At 34.8% G+C, this 20,858-nt stretch overlaps 1 protein-coding gene across 5 annotated transcripts in view; it reads left to right on the forward strand.

Annotated features, from left to right (window-relative positions):
* The first annotated feature begins 3,134 nt into the window (after positions 1-3,134).
* The window catches only part of Atg4a (Autophagy-related 4a), a 64,447-nt gene continuing 46,723 nt past the window's right edge, over positions 3,135-20,858 (forward strand). For 4 of the 5 annotated variants that reach the window (XR_011331301.1, XR_011331302.1, XR_011331300.1 and 1 more), the window contains exon 1: positions 3,135-3,294. The gene's annotated coding sequence lies outside the window, so the exon portion shown is untranslated. The other variant, XM_069820949.1, reaches the window with a different exon arrangement.

Here is a 20,858-nt window from a genome sequence, read left to right on the forward strand (position 1 = left end):
TATGTTAGAGAAGTTGCCTATTATTTAAGCCGTTCTTCAATCTGAACTTGAGAACGTGTACGGTATAACTTGAACGTCGTAGCAACAGATGGCGGTCTGTACAGTCTGTGTGCTACCATAACCTCTTTCGAACTGTGTTTTGCGCCGGCAAGTCGTACGCAGGGTATTTGTTATCATCGGTTGCGTACGGTAACATTCCACAACACAAATCAAATGCTCCGTGTCCATGTTGACCGTCGAAGTTAATGTCAACAAATACGTAAGTAATCGTCTTAACCCTCTCCCCATATCCCGACAGTACGTATTTCCAAACAGTTCACATTCCTGCCACTACCGGCGTTACCGTACGTATCGGTGCGTACTCTTCAGAATGAACGCCGTACTTGCTAGCCAACTTCTCTGCCTCTTAGATTATACACCTGAGCTGCGGAAGTGTAGGAAGATTGAATTCTCTAGGCTCATCAGCTAGCCACATGACGGCATACAGCTAGCCAAGACACATTTTGAACTGAACACCCAGTAGTTGGTGCAAAGGCTAGAGAATCATGTAGATTATTTTAAAAAAAATTAGAGATTCTAACCTTAAGAAATCAATACATATACTCTACAATAAATTTCCTCTTATGCAATAAAGAAAATTTTCCAACTAACTCAGCCATACATAGTATAAATACCCGCAGAAGGAATGATTTTCATACGCCATCATCAAAGTTATCATGCTTTCAAAGGGCGATATAAATGTTCAATAGTCTTCCTGAAGACATTAAGAATCATAGCCAAAACCCTGCATTATTTAAAGTAAAACTAAAAAATTACTTAATATCTCACATTTTATATTCTGTAGATGAATTCTTGACATTTCACAGTACTGTGTAAATATTATAATACTATTAAATGGTAAACATATTTCATTGTATAAAATATTATTGTTATTAATGTATTAAATCTGTAAATATTTCATATTTGCATTTTATATGTATTGCATTTTATTGTTAAACGTAAGAATTGTACATGTTCTTTGTTCTATGCTTTAAAGCAAATGTAAGAATATTATGGAACAAATAAATAAATATATCTATCTATCTATCTATCTATCTATCTATCTATCTATCTATCTATCTATCTATCTATCTATCTATCTATCTATCTATCTATCTATCTATCTATCTATCTATCTATCTATCTATCTATCTATCTATCTATCTATCTATCTATCTATCTATCTATCTGTCTGTATGTCTGTCTGTCTGTCTGTCTTTCTGTCTGTCTGTCTGTCTGTCCTTCCCCCTGCTGCCCCTCGCCCTGAATCAAGAGGAGTAGAAATAGAAGAGAGGGGGTCAATTGTATCTATTCCCTGTTAATCGCTGTTAATTCTATGGCACTCAAGAGGAGTACTCCTCTTGCCCTGAATCTAGAGTTTCCAGGCGCTGCAACATTTGCAGCAGCTTGTCAGTAGCGCGCAGCTTTAAATACATTTTCTTTAATGTTATGAGTATAACAAGTGCAACAGTGTTTAATTCTGTACAATATTTACAGTCTATTCAGTTCAGTACCTTAACAATTCAGAAGAAATGTGAAATTAAGTGCCCATCAGTTGAATCTCATAATGGAAAGAGCCGCTAAACAAAATACAAAGGCTCGCATATTTTTTGCTGATTTATCCAGTAGCTCTGCTTTCTTCTCTCGATCTCCATACAGTCTGTATTAGATTAATGTGTTTCAAAGACAATTCCATCAGCTGGGGCAACAAGATGGAGTTTTAAAATAAGAACAGTAAATGTTGTTCATGAGAAGGAGCCATTGCTAGAATGTTTTCAAACCATAATGGAATCTGAAACATCTAACAACATCACAATAAATGAGGCAAGCGCCCTGGTGCATGCTCTTGAAAATCCTGAATTCAATTACTGGTTCAGTTTTTTTCATTTATTGGTGTATCATGCAGATATATTACACAACCAACTACAACATCGCCAGTTAGATATTTCTAAGGTTCAAATCTGCATATAAAAAAATTAAATTATGATTTATTTAACAACACTCGCAACTGCAGGGGTTATATCAGCGTCGCCGGTGTGCAGGAATTTTGTCCCACTAGATTCTTTTAAATGCCAGTAAATCTACTGACATGAGCCTGTCTCATTTAAACACACTTAAATGCCATCGACCTGGGCCGGGATCGAACCCGCAACCGACTATGCTACCGAGGCCGACTCTGCATATCAAGCTTTGTTAATGTCATACAGACAATACGGAACAGTGCATAGTTGAGCAGCGAGATCTGTGAAAATGGAAATCCTAAAAAGCGTCGTAAGGTCGAAGGGATTCAGACAAGGGTTGCGGCGGCCATGGAAATATGTGACCTCATTATCACACAAGCTAACACACGATTCCAGTTCATAGATCATCTGATATTATCTTCTCTTCTGTGTCAAGAAAAATTTGAATGCTACAGAAGCTCATTTCCTGAAAATTACCTAAATGTATGTGTGAAGCTTCTTCTAATGTTCGATAAAGACAAACTAAAAACGGAACTCACTGTGTTGTATCACAGACAATAATTCAGAAATATCAGTGACGCAGTCAAGCTATTGCAGTTTCTTCTATCTGAGAACTTGCAGGCCTCATTTTCAGAAGTTGTGAAACTACTACGCATAGCTATCACCATACCAATGACAATTTCCGAACCAGAACGTTGCTTTTCGTGTTTGAAGAGAGTAAATCCTATCTTAGAAATACGATGACCGCATTAGCTAAGTTTTCCATTGTAAAGACAATGTTAAACGACATATCGGATTTTAATAAGATAATTCAAAAGTTTGCAACCTGCAAGACAAGGCGCATGGAATTAATATTTAAATAAGATAAGTTGCATGGTTTATTTTTGTATGCAGCCCCCCTGAATTCAATACCCACGAGCCGCCACTGGTCTGGCGTAATTAAAGAGAGGAATATTACTAACACTTATGTGATCATAATCAATTGCTGCTTCTTCACCCTCCAAGAACTTTGCTATCTCACACATTGTTTGAAACAACAACAATCAGTCTGAGCCATCGAGGTCGTCTCCCTACATAGTTCCAGAATACGGCTGTAGTTTCGCTAGTGTTATGAATGACATGAAAATAGCCGAGCTCTCGATTGTTTAGACTTTAGGTAAAGGGAGTGTTGTCATTGTAAAGTGCTTGTCAAGTAATTTTTTTTAAAGAAATAAAGTATGGACTTTGCAAAAACTATTTCGTAATAATTCAGATACAAAATTAAAGCAACGTATTTACAGTTCATTAATTTAAGGTACAATATACATATTTCAATTCATAGAAATTGTAACAAATGTGATGTGCAAGCATTGAATGATTTGATTTTTTGCCAGCTGTTTTTGTGTGGTTAAGCTTGTCAAAACATCAAGGTCTCACAGCTGTTTAACATGCAATTAAACAAAGAATAGTTATCGATAAACTTAATTTTAAAATGTTTACAATAAACTTTGAAATATTTAATTGTGTGTCTTCGTCGTCAAAATTTAAACCCAGATACGGATTATCAAGGTAAGGTTTTGAAGGAAACCTGTCAGTTTTAACTTTTGGTGAAGGTTATTACTTTAGAGTCCTGTTTCAGGTTATTGGTTAAAGTCAATGTTGTGTAAATGTTTGGCGTAACCTTATAATTCATTTGCTGTTTCAGAGGAAGCTGTTTTAATTATTTGACATTTTCACTGTTACAATTGATAATCACTGCAGCGTCTCGTAAGGTGAAATCAGTTTTATTTTCACGTATTTGTACGTGTAATGTTAGGATTTGGTATCCCGCATCTGTTTTCATCATGAATCATGTGTTCAGAAATCTGTATGGCCATAGGTTATAACTTATGTTTCAGTTTTGTAGAAAACGGATAAATTTCAGAACACGGATTCTTTCCTTTCCCTCTTACTTCAAAATTCCAACCTTGTTCACACAGAATAAATTATTGGCACTGAAAAGTGCCTTTTCGTAAGCATGATGATGTGCATTAGACAAACGCTGACAAATCTGCTCTTTTTAGTATTTTAAGATATAATTGTCGGTGGGGAATCCGTATACTGACATTTTCCTACGATGTTCAATTTTTTTTCACAAACGACGATTTATGCACCGTTTTCGAAAGGTAATAGAAAAAAAATCGGAAACACATAATTTCGACTGTAACCTAATATAACTTATAACAACATAAACTAACCTTAACTGTCCACACCTGTGGAGTAACGGTTAGCGCGTCTGGCCGCGAAACCAGGTGGCCCGGGTTCGAATTCCGGTCGGGGCAAGTTACCTGGTTGAGGTTTTTTCCGGGGTTTTCCCTCAACCCAATACGAGTAAATGCTAGGTAACTTTCGGTGTTGGACCCCGGGTTCATTTCACCAGCATTATCATCTTCATATCATTCAGACGCTAAATAACCTGAGATGTTGATACAGTGTCGTAAAGTAACCCAATTAAAAAAAAAAAACTAACCCAAGCTAACCTGGTGGTTATGTTAGTTTGGGTTAGGTTAGCTTAGTTTAGTTTAGTTTAGTTTAGTTTAGTTTAGCCTAGTTTTGCTTGGGTCAGTTAGGGTTATGTTAGTTTAGGTTATGATAAGTGACAGTCTAAATTATACGTTTCCGAATTTTTTTTCTGTTACCTTTCGAAAATGGAGCATAAAATCGTCGAATTAACGCACAAGCTAATATCGCAAACACTTTGTTGGGTAGGCTAGGTTTACTGTTATTTAAATTTTGTGGAAACGTAGCTAGGTTTGGGGACATTAGCTCATTCAATACCATGAGGGAGATGGCAAAAGCAATGAGCCGCCATGACGGTTAAGGGTGTCCAATGGACGTAATATTTAACTTTCAATATTTACGGAAACACATGTCGGAGGAGGGTAGTGGAACATGATCCCCACGATTCTTTGCTATCAATAAAATGTGAGCCAAATACGAGTAACCCATAGTACCATTAAGGTAAACAATTACACTTTAGTAACTGCTTGTGCTCAGGAAAACTTAAATAAACCATTCCAAGGCGTGAACATTTAAATTTTGGTCTGATAGCCTGGCTGCACTAGGCGCACAGAGTCTGCTAAAGACTGTGTGAAGAATGCAGAACTACTCTGGAAATCTGCTGAGATAGGCCTAGTTCTTTTCGTACTCCAGTTATAACTTACACCTTGCATATACGAATCTATAACAGGTTAGGTTTGGTTAGTTTAAGCTTTTGTTATACCTTGCATATACCATCAACTGCATCTTCACATATAAATTCAACGATTTTCACTTCAGAAATCACCAGAACTACCTCACCGCTACTTTCACCAAGGAGGGGAACCTGTTTAAAGGTAAATAGGCCTACTAAGAATCTGGAGATCTACACCAGCCATGAGACAGGCTAAACCTCTTATTAGAGAACCAGAACCTGACTCAATTAAACAACTCCAAGCTTTGAAAAGGAGAATTTTAAGATGGGTAATCAGACTTCTGACTAGACACTACCATCTGAATTATGCACCTACATAGACCTATTTGGGGCGTTAGTCATGACCTACTTTTAGGAAATGTGTGATGGAGACTGAGTCATCACCCCACATTTTGCTGGTTTACCCAGGTTTAAGCCATATCAGCATCATTATCTCAGGAAACACATGCTGTCTTCCGAAGAATTTCAGGAAATTAAACCCAGTAGCATTGCAAATCTGGTCATATACTGCGGTATTCTGAATTGATTTCCAGTTTATGGTGTGCACAATGGGCCATTGTGCGTAAGTGCTTTAGTAGTAGGTAGCTACACCCTTAATTTAGAAAAAAAAAGGAGCCTAACCTAACAGTTGCCATGATAGCTCAGTTGGGAGAGCACTGGTTTATGATGACTGGGGATAAGTGTGCAGATCTTGGCAAAAGTAGAGTCGTATTTGTGATTGACAAAGCTAAGATTTCTGATGGTTTTTCTTAGGGTTCTCCCGTTTCCTTTCATCATTCTATTGTCACTCTCCATTTCATTATTCATCATTATTTTATCAGTGGCATCTACTAACATGGTGCAGTCCACGACTGTGGAATAACGGTTAGCCTTCTCCGACCATAAAACGAGCAGGCCCAGATTCAAATTCTGGTTGGAACAAGTTGTCTGATTGAGGTTTTTTCGGATTTTTCTCTCAACCCTTAAACGCAAATGCTGGATAATTTTCGGCGTTGGACCCCAGACCCATTTCGCTGGTATTATCACATTCAGTTCATTCAGGACTCTAGATAACCACAGTAGTTGATATAGCGTCGTAAAATAACCAATTAAAAAAATTAGTATTGTGACTGGCATACAGATGACATCAGTTGGAAGAGGTGTAGTATGCTACTTGGAAAGTGAAAAGGCACTGTAGTGGGACTTCACTGGATCTTGAGCCTATATGGCTGAAATCAATTGCTGAGTTACAATACCTACAAAGTGACTCTTCTGACTTCAACAACCATTTCCCCAAAAAGGAGTGGTAAGCACAATAAGCCTTAGGCTGTGGTGCAAACTTCTGTCTTTTCTCTGTATAAGAGTAAAAAGAACCTAGGTAATTATAGTAAACATTGGCCAGGTCACCATCTTCCCACAGTAGAGATCCAGGGCACTTACTTTCCCATTAGAATATAAAGAGGTGGACAATATCTCAATCACAAGAAAACATTCAGAATTTAATTAACACATATTGGTACGTACCTCTGATTGAAAAAAAAAAAGTTATGCTTTATTTAACGATGCTCGCAACTGCAGAGGTTATATCAGTGTCGCCGGATGTGCCAGAATTTTGTCCCGTAGGAGTTCTTTAACATGCCAGTAAATCTACTGACATGAGCCTGTCGCATTTAAGCACACTTAAATGCCATCGACCTGGCCCGGGCCTCTGATTGATGTTCTGGCTGATATGTACCTCTATTATCAGGCAGTACATCTCACTTGACGATATGTGTGAGAGGAAGAACAATTGTTTGTATACATCTGACGTCTGATTAGTGTAATATGTACCTAGTCGGCGATGTATGCAATGGAGGAGGAAAGGACCTGGCCAGGCTACTCCATTATTTCCTGGCCTAGTTGCCTCATAAATGGTGCCATATTGGTATCACTTGTGAGGTTCAGACAGTTGACTAAACATATTGGTATGTATACATATATTTGGTAATATATGGTCTGTGACCTCTATTGCGGGAAGATGGCCTGGCCAATGCTTATTACATAATTACCGAAACTTACCGTAACAGTTGAGGGATGTCCAGAACACGACATCTTTAGTTTGCAATATTTACGGATATACACACCAAAAGAGGGTAAAACGTAGTGAAACACGATCCCCCACAATCAGACACCACTACTAATGTGTGCCAAATATGGATAACCTATAGTGCTGTTAAAGTAAATAATTACGAATTGCACAAAGGTATGCATGTTTAGTCAACAGTCCAAAGTTGGAACTTCGTGACTCCAATAAAGCTTCACTCATGAGGCAACTAAACTAGGAGATAATCTATTCCATTCTCCCTCCATTGCATACATCGCTGACTAGTAACATATTTCACTGTCATAATCAGACCTAAGGTGTATGCAGCAATATTGGTCTTCCTCTGACACATATCGTAAAGTGAGATGTAATAGATATATCAGCCAGTAGGCTACCTCAATCAGAGGTATACGCAAAGGTATCAATATGACAGTCTGATAGGCATAAATTTGAAACACAATAATCAATTAATGAAGAAATAAATCATTGTGCAAATATTTCTGATAAAATATCCTGTTGGTAATAGCTAAAAGACGATTGCTTCCAAAATGTTGTATGCTCAAACTACTCTTAGGCACATTAAGTAAAACTTCTAAATGGTTAAGAGTTGTGATAGAGTTATGAAAAATAATTAGGAATTTTGGGCTATGACTGACATTTAAATTGAAAGTTCAGTATGTTCGCGCCACTGTAAACGAATATTTCGCAATTTTATCACTGCTGCAACATACTTGACTTCTTATAGGCTATATGGAATGTTTACTGCATTAACACATTGATTCTTAACCAGAATGCACTTCAGGAGCAGAATGTAAAAATGAGTAGTGGTTCAAATGAGTTGCTATGTTGGCCTCTTCTTGGCATGCATCCCTCTTCATCTACTAGGTGGCTCCTGACTTGGTGTAGCATGGATGGCAACATTGCAAACAAAATAGATTAGGTGTGTATAGGTTGACAAATCGAACTGAAACCCTGACCGAGTTACTACATGAGTGCTGGCTGTCTTGGGATGAGCAAGTGAGAAAGCACGGGAGGAAGGGAGAGAACACTATGAACTCAGCATTGCCAAATTTAGTAAGAGGGATGCATAAGATGATGATGATGATGATGATGATGATGATGATGATGATGATGATGATGATGATGATGATGATTATTATTATTATTATTATTATTATTATAGAATGCAATAAGTTACTCGTCTGAGGTGCTCTCGACTACCCTTATTATTATTATTATTATTATTATTATTATTATTATTATTATTATTATTATTATTATAACTACTTCTTACCAATGTTTATTATTGCCACACTAACATTAGTTATCCAATTTTCATTATTTACTTTCATGTTGTTTTATGATCTAGATCAGCGTTTCTCAAACTTTTCTACCCACGGAACCCTTTTAAACCCAAAATAAAACTGTGGAACCCAACAGAATATTAGTGATGTGTGTACATTACAGACAAATATTAAATTACCAAATGTAATTTATCACTAACATTACACATTTTTATTGATGTCACATACTATACATACTTAAAAATTATAAATAATGTTGTTGGACTGTAATTGCTGGTATTACAAAGATTAGTAATCCTGGCTTATTTTTACCACTAACATTTAACATGTTTTTTGAACTCGCACATTATACATATTCGTATTTAAAAATTATAAATGTTTCTGAAATCTATTTGCTACTGTTGCAAAGATCAGTAAATATATAACAAGCATAAATGAAATTAAGTGTTCTTGCATTGTTAATACGTTTTATAATTGACATTTAAAATTCAGATACTTAATATTTTTTTCAGAAAAAAACACCTGTTTGTTTAATAGATCAGTGGGACGAGTGTTTTTGTTGTTCACGCCTCCATATTTCTTTACTATCAGGTTTAATGTTGGAAAGCTGAAGTCTCATGTTTGGACTTGCATCCAGTCTGTTTCGGTATTTAGTTTTGATAGACATATACAGAGAAAACCCAGTTTCACATCGGTAAGTACAAAAGGAAGCAGATTTGTAATAGCTTTTTTTGATAACTCCGGGTACTCTCTTCTCGGGCTGTGCCAAAAAAATCCATCACAGGGACATTCTTAAATTGAGATTGCAGGGCTGAATCAGACGTTAATTCCAGTAATGCTTTATATTCTTCAGAAGCGAGGAAAGAAGGTTTTTCTTTGATGACAAATGGATTTTTGACCCACAAGTTTTGAGAATTGTTTTCACTTTCCTGTTCTGGAAAATACTGCCCTACAGTGTGACACATATCCCCCAAATGCTTTACAAATTGTTCATTGATTTCATCAAGTTCTCGGAGAGATTCTTCGTTCTCCTCGAGGAAATATTTCAAATTCACGGTCGGCTGGACTTCTCATCCAGAACTGCAATTTTTTTCTTGAAAGCCCAGATTTTATCTACTGCAGTGAATATATTAGCATTTCCCCCCTGCAATGACACATTTACTTCGTTCATTTTGACAAAAATGTCAGCTAAACAGGCAAGTGTCAAGAGCCATTGTTTGTCACTCAAACGATCGTCCAACTCGAAATGGTGATCAACGAAGAAAGCCATCACCTCAGCCCTAAGTTCGATGAGTCTACTTAAACTTTTTCTTTGAGAAAGCCATCTCACATCTGTATGGAGAAGCAGAGACTTATGAAAGTTTCCCATGTCCTCACAAATGATTTTGTGATTTTGAAGAGTCTTGAATTTAGTGGTCTGGACTTGACAAATTTAACGATTTTTACTGCTTCATTAAGAACATTTTTGAGGGACAGTGGCATTTTTGATGTGGGCAAAACTTGACTGTGCAAAATACAATGATTGCTTTCGCAATTTTTTGCAACTGACTTTATGTGCGATACTGCACCAGCTATTTTCCCAACCATTGCCTTTGCACCATCCTTGCAGATATGAACACAACTGTCCCAGGGTATATGACTTTCTTCCAAGTACTCACTAACAAGTCTGAAAATTCCAGACAGCAGCTGGCAGCAGTTTACAGAATAGCATATCTTCAATAGCATCTTCATAATGGTAATGAACGAACACTAGTACAACTGCTAGATTTGCTACATCACTTGACTTGTCTATCTGTAGTACAAATTGACACGATCTGAACAGACAGTTTAATTCTTCCTTAACGTAGTAAGCTGCCATGTCTTGAATGCAAACGAGCCACTGTGTCATTTGAAAACCGCACGGAAGATAATTCTTTAGTCTCCTTCTCAGTGATCATGCACTTAACCATGTCAATCGCGCAGGGTTTTATTAATTTTGCGGCTACTGTGTGGGACTCACCTGCCTGAGCCACTCTGTAGCTTACAATGAAAGATGCCTCTGTTGCTTTTTCAATTGTACCATAAGCTGTCCGAGCTAAGAACTTTTGAGAATTTAGTAATTCACGACGTTTCCTATCAAAGAAATAAATATTCTTGTCATGAAACTGAGCATGGTTTGCTTCAAAATGGCGACGTAATTTTGAAGGTGCCAACAAACTATTAGGTAAACTTCTGCCACATGTTACACATTGAGGGCAATTTTCAGCATTTATGAAACCCAAGGCAAAGTAACTTTCATATTTACGTTTTTTAATTACAGGTTCATGTTGTGTTTTGGCTGTTGGCTCCTTCAAATTTTCAGATGAGCAGCTATTTTGTACACATGGTGTTTCCATTTCGCCTTCATCAGACCCACATACTTGTTTAGGGATAGTTGAAGTAGTAATGGGACACTTGGATGTTGATTGTTTTAATGATACTGTTTTAAGCTACCGATCCATGATTCGGTGTCACTTTGCATTAAAAAAGTAGAGTTAGGATCGGTATCACTCTGTATTAAAAATAGGATGATGTAGCTCGCAAAGATCAGTCTCGCCCTCTATTTATATAATTTTGAAGAAGGGATGACAAAACTCGCACAATTTTTCTTTAAAATATTTGACCTTTTTCTGTTATTATTAAATAAACTTTGAAACACTAAATTGACACACAACTCACCCTGAACTTCAAAATAATGATCTTTCCTCTCCAGAAGAAGTTTCCTGTGCTTTTTTGAAGGAACGTCAAAACAACTCTGCGAAATATCCTTCACAAAATTTTCAATTACGCCTAATTCCATAATACAATTTACACCTGTGCACATTATTATTGGACACTTAAGTTACTTTAAGAGCACTTATTATTATTTCAACAATGTGCATTTGTGATCGGATTGCCGTAAACGGTACCCTTTGTTGTCCTGATAATTGCCAATAGAATGATTGAATAAACAGTTATAGTTCTGTCCTTATTCTTTTTTCATGTTTTAATAACATTATATTTTAGAGATTAAAAAGTAAATAATTTCACATAAGGAATTGGCGGAACCCCTAAGAGTTCCTTACAGAACCTCGGGGTTCCGGGGAACACACTTTGAGAAACGCTGATCTTTTACAATTACAATTTACAATTTTACAATTTACAATTTATTTACAATCTAGATATTAATTTAATAACTATGTAAGCAAATGTATTTAATTAGAATTAGAGTCTGGCTGGGCGGAAGAGAAGGCCTACTGGCCTTAGCTCTGCCAGATTAAATAAATAAATAATAATAATAATAATAATAATAATAATAATTATTATTATTATTATTATTATTATTATTATTATTATTATTATTATAATAATAACCTATTTCATCTTGCAGTGTAGTGTGGAGTTTCTTTAATGTAGGTACTTCATTTTTAGTGTGTAGGTAGTACTCTTGTATTTTTCTCGTTATAATGCACCATGATTTTTTGCTCACTTTTCGGTTTTTACCCAGTGTGGATAATTTGGTTTGGTTACTGTCGGCTACTTTCGTTTCTCTTCTAATTCTATTAATGAATGATTCCAATTTTCCATTTGGTGTTGCAGCTCGTTTTGTTGCTTGATACAGTGGCAAATTAAATGAATTCCTAGTTCTTCTCAGATTAAAAAACTCAATTACCTTGGCAACAGTACTTCTTCCTTCACTATGTACAACTTTATTCTTGCCTGTCTCCATCAATGTGAATCAAATCTATACTAATAATAAATCTGTAAGCGAAATTTTTCTGGTAATTTTCGCTTTTCCAAAAATAATTGGAGTTAACATGTATAATTAATCAACCTGGAACCGAAAATCGCTTTTTTTTTAATTTTTGTTTGTATGTCTGTCTGTCTGTCTGGATGTTTGTTACCTTTTCACGCGATAATGGCTGAACGGATTTCGATGAAAATTGGAACATAAATTCAGTTCGTTGTAACTTAGATTTTGGGCTATATGGCATTCAAAATACTTTATTTAAAAGGGGGGTTATAAGGGGGCCTGAATTAAATAAACCGAAATATCTCGCTTATTATTGGTTTTTGTGAAAAATGTTACATGACAAAAATTTCTTTAAAAATGATTTCCGATCAGTTTTATTCCAGGCAAAATTTTGATAGGACTGATATTTAAGTCTGTCTGTCTGTCTGTCTGGATGTTTGTTACCTTTTCACGCGAAATGGCTGAACGGATTTCGATGAAAATTGGAATATAAATTAAGTTCGTTGTAACTTAGATTTTAGGCTATATGGCATTAAAAATACTTTATTTAAAAGGGGGGTTATAAGGGGGCCTGAATTAAATAAACCGAAATATCTCGCTTATTATTGATTTTTGTAAAAAATATTACATAACAAAAGTTTCTTTAAAAATGATTTCCGATAAGTTTTATACCAGGCAAAATTTTGATAGGACTGATATTTAAGGATATACAAGAGTTTTAAAATAACAATACAATACATTTCCACTGCCGCTTCAGATTATAGTGTCGTTGTTCCTTAACTGCTATGTGAAAAATATTAAATTTTTTAGTAGGAAGAAAAATAAGTTTATGCAGTAGTGCATAGGAGATCGTGAATTCTTACATTTTACACATTCAACTCTATTAATTTGGAGTGATTTATTAAAGGATGCATTCAAGACTAATTTAGAAAAATGTTAAACGAATTATATTTGTACCAAATGAGTGCTCTCTGGACCAAAATGATAGCATTTTAATTATTTAAATACAATTTAAATTAAGTAGCGTATTAAACGATTTATTCTTCTATCAAACACGAATGTTCCCTGGACCCAATGTTCTATTTTAATTATGTAATTACTTTATACATATATTTTTCTTCTAATAAGTGCAGCGGAGCGCATGGGTACAGCTAGCATTTGATAATACTGTAGCTTAGGAACTTTTATACACGCACGCACGCACGGACACAACATAAGTCACAATCAGCTAGACTGAAATCAGCAACATTGTGATCACAGTTGTATTGTACTTGCAGGTCCACTCACAGTTTGTCAAACCTGCTAACAAAAGTATTAAAAGGTTGACTAGTTGTCTGCAATGCTAGCATAATGGAACCTTCCTAGCCGACAGTCGAGGCAAAAATAAAGAATCCATTATTATGGTAATATTGGAGAGTGGTTCTTCTATTGGTTGCAATGCCCACACACACACCCTCTCAGATACTTGCGTGGTGATTGATGACTGAATGACGCGGAGCAAGGGAGAGAGAAGAAAGAAAGAGAGAGATTCCAGAAGTTGACGTGTTTTACGGGGTTTCACTTGAAGTTGTCAAACTATAGCATTATGTGATAGGTTAGGTTAGGTTAGGTGTATAATGTGATGTTAGGTTAGATTAGATTATGTTTGTAGTATGTGAGAGGTTAGGTTCATATCACATTCGGCGCACGCCATTCTCCACAGTTGATGACACTGTGAAAATACCATCATTCTCTTCCTCATATTACGTCACATTAAGAAAATATGGCTGTCTTCTTCATTCATGCATGACGAATTTCGTACACAAGTAAGGTATGTATTTCGGGCGGGCTGGGTGAGTGTGAACACATCCTATTTACACTATTCCAAACTATAAATTCTAGCGATTTTCAAGGTATTTTAGGATTGTTTTCTAGTGGCGCATACATATTGAACCTTAACCACGTTTAATATCAAATGTTTCAGCATTACTTTCAGATTTCACGATTAGAGATGTATGATATCATTCAAAACTTGAATAAGTTCCAACTCTGTGGGGTCTAGCTAGCCAGACTTAATGATGGAACCTGCAAGTAGACCTACTTTCAAAATATTGGCGATATCAAAACTCAAGACGCAGTTAAAAATTCTTAATTCTCTACAATGTAAAAACTTCACTTCTTGTTGAACAATCTCAGGACAACTTTTCTTTAGCTTGTTACGATTTAACTCTTTCTTGTTCAGAACATTGATTTTTACTTCCTATGTGCAGAATCAATAATACAGCATGTTGAAATGGAAGTAGGTATAACAGTGTGTATCTGAATTCATGTACAATATGTAATATTACGTTAAAATATTGAGTATAGGTCATTAAGTAACTACTAACTAAAGCCCGTATTTAATCTGTTCTAGGAAAATTGGATAATTTTCTAGTTTTCTTAGCTTAATATGGCAGGAATGATCAAGATTGCATGGATTTTTTTTTAATAATAGGCCTACTACTACAAGGTTTGTACACAATACTTGTAATAGGTTAGGGGTGGCTAGTTTTTGTCAGTGATTAAAGAGAGCAAGTCCTTAAAATTTATTCTGTGTCTAGGAGGACTGGCCATATTGAGCTACGTTAACTAAATTATTGTTTTCTTCTGACATACGGATCCAGAAATCGACATCATGGCATTCTACTAAATGTAACCGTTTGACAATAAATTCTGCAGTGATCAATTCATTATGTTTGACGGATAAGTGAACATCATGATGTCAATGTTGATTGAGTAACCTCTATAATGAAAGTGGTCTAGACTATCACCTATATTTTCATTGGTTGAATACTACAAGTGTCATAATGAAGTGCGCTATAGTACATAGCTACTGCTTTACATAAATAACACCATTTATTCATTAAGAAATAGTTACTGTGTTACTATTCAGACTTCGGAGTCACATGAGAATGTTTGAAAGAACAGTCTGATAATTGTTGGACATCACCCACACAGCTCGTGATATCATTCTAATTATGTTACAGAGTATATTTTCTGAGTTATGTTAATGTAATATAATTCAAGGTAGAGGAATCTGTATTCATCAGTATTCGACTTGTAGTATTACTCTCTCTACTTGGATTTGTACCATAAATCCCACAGCATATGCTCAGTGCTGTAGTCTTAAAATTTATAGAGGGTGTACTTTGTCAATCCTTTGTACTCATACAATTTTCAGTTATATATTATACTATGTACAATTTATTTATATTAACTGCTAATTTGCCTATGCCAGGTGACAGTATCACGTGATCTAATACAAAAGACATGAAGTGGAAAAATTTGAGACCCTTATCAGATCTGAAAGGAAACTAAAACAGTATTACCACCATTTACTGTTCCTCTTTGCAGTCTCTTCCCCTCATTTTATATTTATACCATATAGTTATGTACCATAAAATTTAAAGAAAATATATTTTCGACTATTATATGAAACTAGCTGAAAGCACCCAGCATTACCCAGATTGTCCTTTTTCCTTCTTTTTTTTTTTTTTTTTAATTAAATTGGTTGTTAGACTTTTCGGAAACCTCAGAAACTCAACTATAGACAACCAAAACGAATTGTCTTTAATAAGCTTTCCTCGTCCATAAAGATGAATCTTTACATACTGCGTCACTTAACATGGATTAATGAACTTCTTAGCCAAATGCCTGAAAGAATTAATTCAATTTAAAACAACTGCAGATCAGGGAACAAAAGAAAACATTTCATCACGTGCCTTACTTACTGTATCTCTCTCTCTCTCTGTGTGTGTGTGTGTGTGTGTGTGGTGTGTGTGTGTGTGGTGTGTGTGTGCGTGCGTGCGTGTGCGTGTGCGCGCGCGCGTTTTTTTTTATTCTGGCGTAGTTAAGGCCATCATTCCTTCTCTTCCACATCACCAGAAATACAAATAAAATAATAAAAAAATCAAACTATAAATGAAGTAAAACCAAACACACACACACACACACACACACACACACACACATATATATATATATATATATATATATATATATATATATATATATATATATATATATAGGCCTATATAGACTACAATCACACAAACTTTAAATGAGTTAGCATTGTCTTGAAGTTCAAAAAACAAAAACACACCCCTCGGTCCCTATAGGCCCACTTAGCATTGTATCAATGTTCTACAGATCTTACATTTTATCTCTGCTGGTCAGTGACTGTTAAATGACTTTACATTTTATCTCTGCCAGTCAGTGACTGTTAAATTTCAAGTGGCTTAGCTTAGTCATGGGAGTCAACGTATTAAAAAGCATTACAATCTTTCTGCCGTCTCTTTTTCTCCCCCACAAATGTGACGTTGCACAGAGGCAGAGATAAAATAATTATAAGATCTGTACATTGATCTGAAGCTATGCATTTCACGTAATTTTATGTCTGTGTGTACTTTCACTTGAATTTCAGAGACAGCTGACGATAAACAGAGAATTTCCTTGTTCCCAGTCTGAACCCGTTGGGGTGTCATTGAGAGCCAAAATTTATCTCTCTATCAGTCATACCATAGAATCAATATATACGTATATAATTTAATTTATATTGGAAGAGTTTTTACCCCTTGACCACTGTCCACCTATTTTCTTATATGACTTGAGAAACTGTATCTCACAAATTCAGAACATATTATATTAATTTTTATTTTATACACAGAATACAGATACAATATAAACTCGCAATAAGTCATTTTTTAACATAAAGACTAATATTCTGAGAGACGTATACTGTTTTTTTTTGTGTGTTTAGAAATTATGAGACTATTTCTACAGTACATAACATACTACACTGACAACGTGATTATACAGTTAGAATTTCACAGTAACACATTTTCGGACATGAACAACAATATTTTGAGAGACGTATATTTTAGAATTAATACAGTGTTATTTTTAGTCGCCTTACATATATTCACATACTACATTAGCAATATGACAAAAGTATTACTGAATTGCTTTTTGATGTGTGTAATAGTAATATACGTTACAAGAGTGGTATGTTGAGTTTTCATGTTCGAGGAAAAGATTGAAAAAGCGAAACGTAGTTGAGCTTTTTTAATTTCCGAGAACATGAAAACAAACATACTGCTCGTGTATCGTACATTATTTTGTGCGAAGATCGTTTATTACATACCTGAAAGACGAATTTCTAATTAGTTGCAATGAAATCTCCATGTTGGTTTCTGTTTAATGACGGAAACTTCGGAACACCAAAATATCTTTCTTCAACATTGTTGCTATAAAATGTTTTCTGTGTTTACTATACTCCAGCAGGCCGTGATATATGTCTGTCTTTTTTTTTTCCCCCAGTCTATAAATGCGAACTTAAAACAAACGGTAAGGTTATGTAATGATTTATTTTTCATTTTAATATTTTAACAATATTATTTATATAACATATTGCAGTAATAACATCGGCATCTGGAATCTTGTTGACTTTTTCACGGCTTCCTTAATGTTACTTGTATCAGGAATGCAATAAGTTTCGTGGAGTAGACTTTACTTAATTTTTACAAATATTTAAAAACAATAATTAACATTGCAATTTAGGTGAAATTGCAGTGGTAAGTTTCCAATTTATAATTATTACTATGTTAAATGTCTCTAAAGATAATATGTTAAAAGCCTAAAGCAGTAAAATGAATGTTGCGCTTAAACAGTAAGAAGAGGGAAATTGTTATGTGTGTTACGTTGGGAATACTGAATGTGGTATTTCACACTTACCGCGTATTGGTTCTGTGCAGAAAACAAGCAAGTACGCACGATCTCGCACAAAATATTTTTTCTCCTACTTCTTTGTATAAAATATAGTTGAGAATGTGAAAAATACGGGGTTTTTAAGTTAATGTCTGCAACTTTGAGCGACTGTCCTTGAGCTTAATTTTAATATGGCCATTACAAATGCTAGTCGCACGGAAATTGCTGTTACTTAAAATCGAAAGGCATGTTAGTGGGTATCATAGGAATATGTGGGATAAAAACATCTCCTTTCGTTTGCCAGTTAATATTGTTACTTCTATTACTACGTTTTGAATGAGTTTTTCACACCAATTCTTGTTTCATTTAATAATTTTGGTGGGTTAATATTTGGCAGTAGTACTGGTGGTAATTCAATATTAAGTATTAAATTATATGGTAACAATCCTTGTGGTTTCGAAAAATTAAAAAATTCTGTTGGATAAAACACAGTCTGCTCACTATCTACAACTGCATCGGGAAATTCATAATACAGTCCTGGACTACATGAGCCTTCATTATGTGTATCAACAGTGTTATTATTTAATTTCATGTTATAATTTCCATGGCTTCGTGAACGTCGATGTTGAATGCAGCAGACAATAATAAATAACAATTGACTACAGAAGATTGCATTTTAATATTATACATGAATGTTTGATCGTATTTATTTCTATTTTTTATTTTTTAATTAACTTAACGTCCATTTGCACAATTTTAATGTAGCCTATGTTTTTCTCCTGTTATGAAGGTTAAATATGCAAACTTCGGCATGCATGCATACATACATGCATATATACATACACACACACTTTTCTAATATGTAGTTTTCCTCGTCGCCAATGTAATATTCTTCATTACAAGACAAATATGTTCTGTATTCAACCTTTCTTTATTCTTGATCATTCTCAAACAAAAACTAACAATGTCAACAATTAACAAAAGAATGTTCACATCGAGAAAGGAAACATCCTTACATAACAAAAATATAAAAGAACTAGCCGTACCCGTGCGCTCCGCTGCACTTGTTAGAAATAAATTTAAAGTAATTACATAATTAAAATAGGACATCTGGTCCAGGGAACATTCGTGTTTGATAGAAGGATATATCGTTTAATATGTTACTTAATTTAAATTGTATTTAAATAATTAAAATGCGATCATTTTGATCCAGAGACCACTCATTTGGTGCAATGATAATTTTTTAACATGTTTCTTAATTGTTATTACATGCAGATAATTAAAATATGATCATTTGGTTCAGAGAACATCCATTTTTGGTGCAAGGATAATTCGTTTAACATTTTTCTAAATTAGTCTTCAATGCATCCTTTAATAAATCACTCCAAATTAATAGAGTTGATTGTGTACGAAGATAATTTTTATGTTAACCTTACTGTGCATCTTTTTTTTTTTTTTTTTTTTTTTTGTTAAGATTATTTTATTCACGCCTTAACATCTGTGGTCATGTCGCATGTTTAGAATGTGTGAGTATATGAGTAGGCCTTTTTTACTCTTGTTGAGTTCCTGTTTCTGTTGTGTGTTGTAGGGCTTGTTTTCATGTAACTGATTATAGACTTTGATTAATGTTTCTGGTATTGGTAATTGAGGTGGTGATGAATCATGGCATGTATCTTTCCAATCCTTCTTTTCCTTTATGACTAAGGGAAATCATGAAAAACCCCAGTCAGATTGGTAGGCCACGGGGTTTGTACCCGGGACCTCCCGAATGTATGTCTCAAACGCTACCATTGAGCCATCTCGCTCGGTTGTATATCATTGTTTATGTAAATAAAAAAATGAGGTACCCTACATAAATATTATTTTAAGAAACACAGGAAACGAATATGGGTAAATTATGAGCACAGGAACGCCATTTCGTGACACCTTTTAAAGTAACTCAGTTCCGGTGAGTTCTGTGGTAAAATGCTTATTTATGATGGGCTGTATGGTCCAGTAAAAATACTCATCTTTACGACAAAACTCTTAACTATTATGTTCTGTGAACAAAAAGAAATTTAAGTGTATAAAATTAGAGTATTTTATGTGGACCAAATAAAGTTGCAATAATCAAGTTATACAATATTTCGACAGAATATCAAGTTTTCCCTGCGTAAAGATCTATTTTCATCTTACCCGGGATGTAGTATTACATCCATTTAGAGAAACTACAAATTTCAAATAGTGAAGGAATTATCCAAATTAGCTTCTGAGATTACTTCATACAAACACACAAAATATATCCTATGTATATTAATATTGATAAACGTCAAGGCCGCCTTAAATAGGCGGAGTCATTTGTTTTTATTTCATTATAGCTATCGACATCGTTCCTGCAATAACTCAAGACCGTCTCCGTATTGCAGACGGTCTTGAATAACTCCTATGTGACATATAGATTTTCAGATTTTTGCTCTATTAAATAACTTAAATAGTTATACAGCAAATAATACAATCTATTATATGTAATTATATTTCTTTCTTTCGAAAATGTAAGAATTCACGATCTCCTATGTACCACTGCCATAGAATGAATAAATCTGTTTTTTTCTTCCTACTGAAAAAATTTATATTTTGCACATAGGAGTTACGGAACAACGACGTATAATCTGAGGTGGCAGTGAAAATGTATTGTACTGTTATTTTAAAACTCTTGTATAACCTTAAATATCAGTCCTATCAAAATTTTGCTTGGAATTAAACTTATCGGAAATCATTTTTAAAGTAACTTTTGTTATGCAAATTTTTCACAAAAACTAATAATAAG

This window comes from Periplaneta americana, chromosome 3, assembly GCF_040183065.1.
Source record: "Periplaneta americana isolate PAMFEO1 chromosome 3, P.americana_PAMFEO1_priV1, whole genome shotgun sequence".
NCBI classification, from domain to species: Eukaryota; Metazoa; Arthropoda; class Insecta; order Blattodea; family Blattidae; genus Periplaneta; species Periplaneta americana.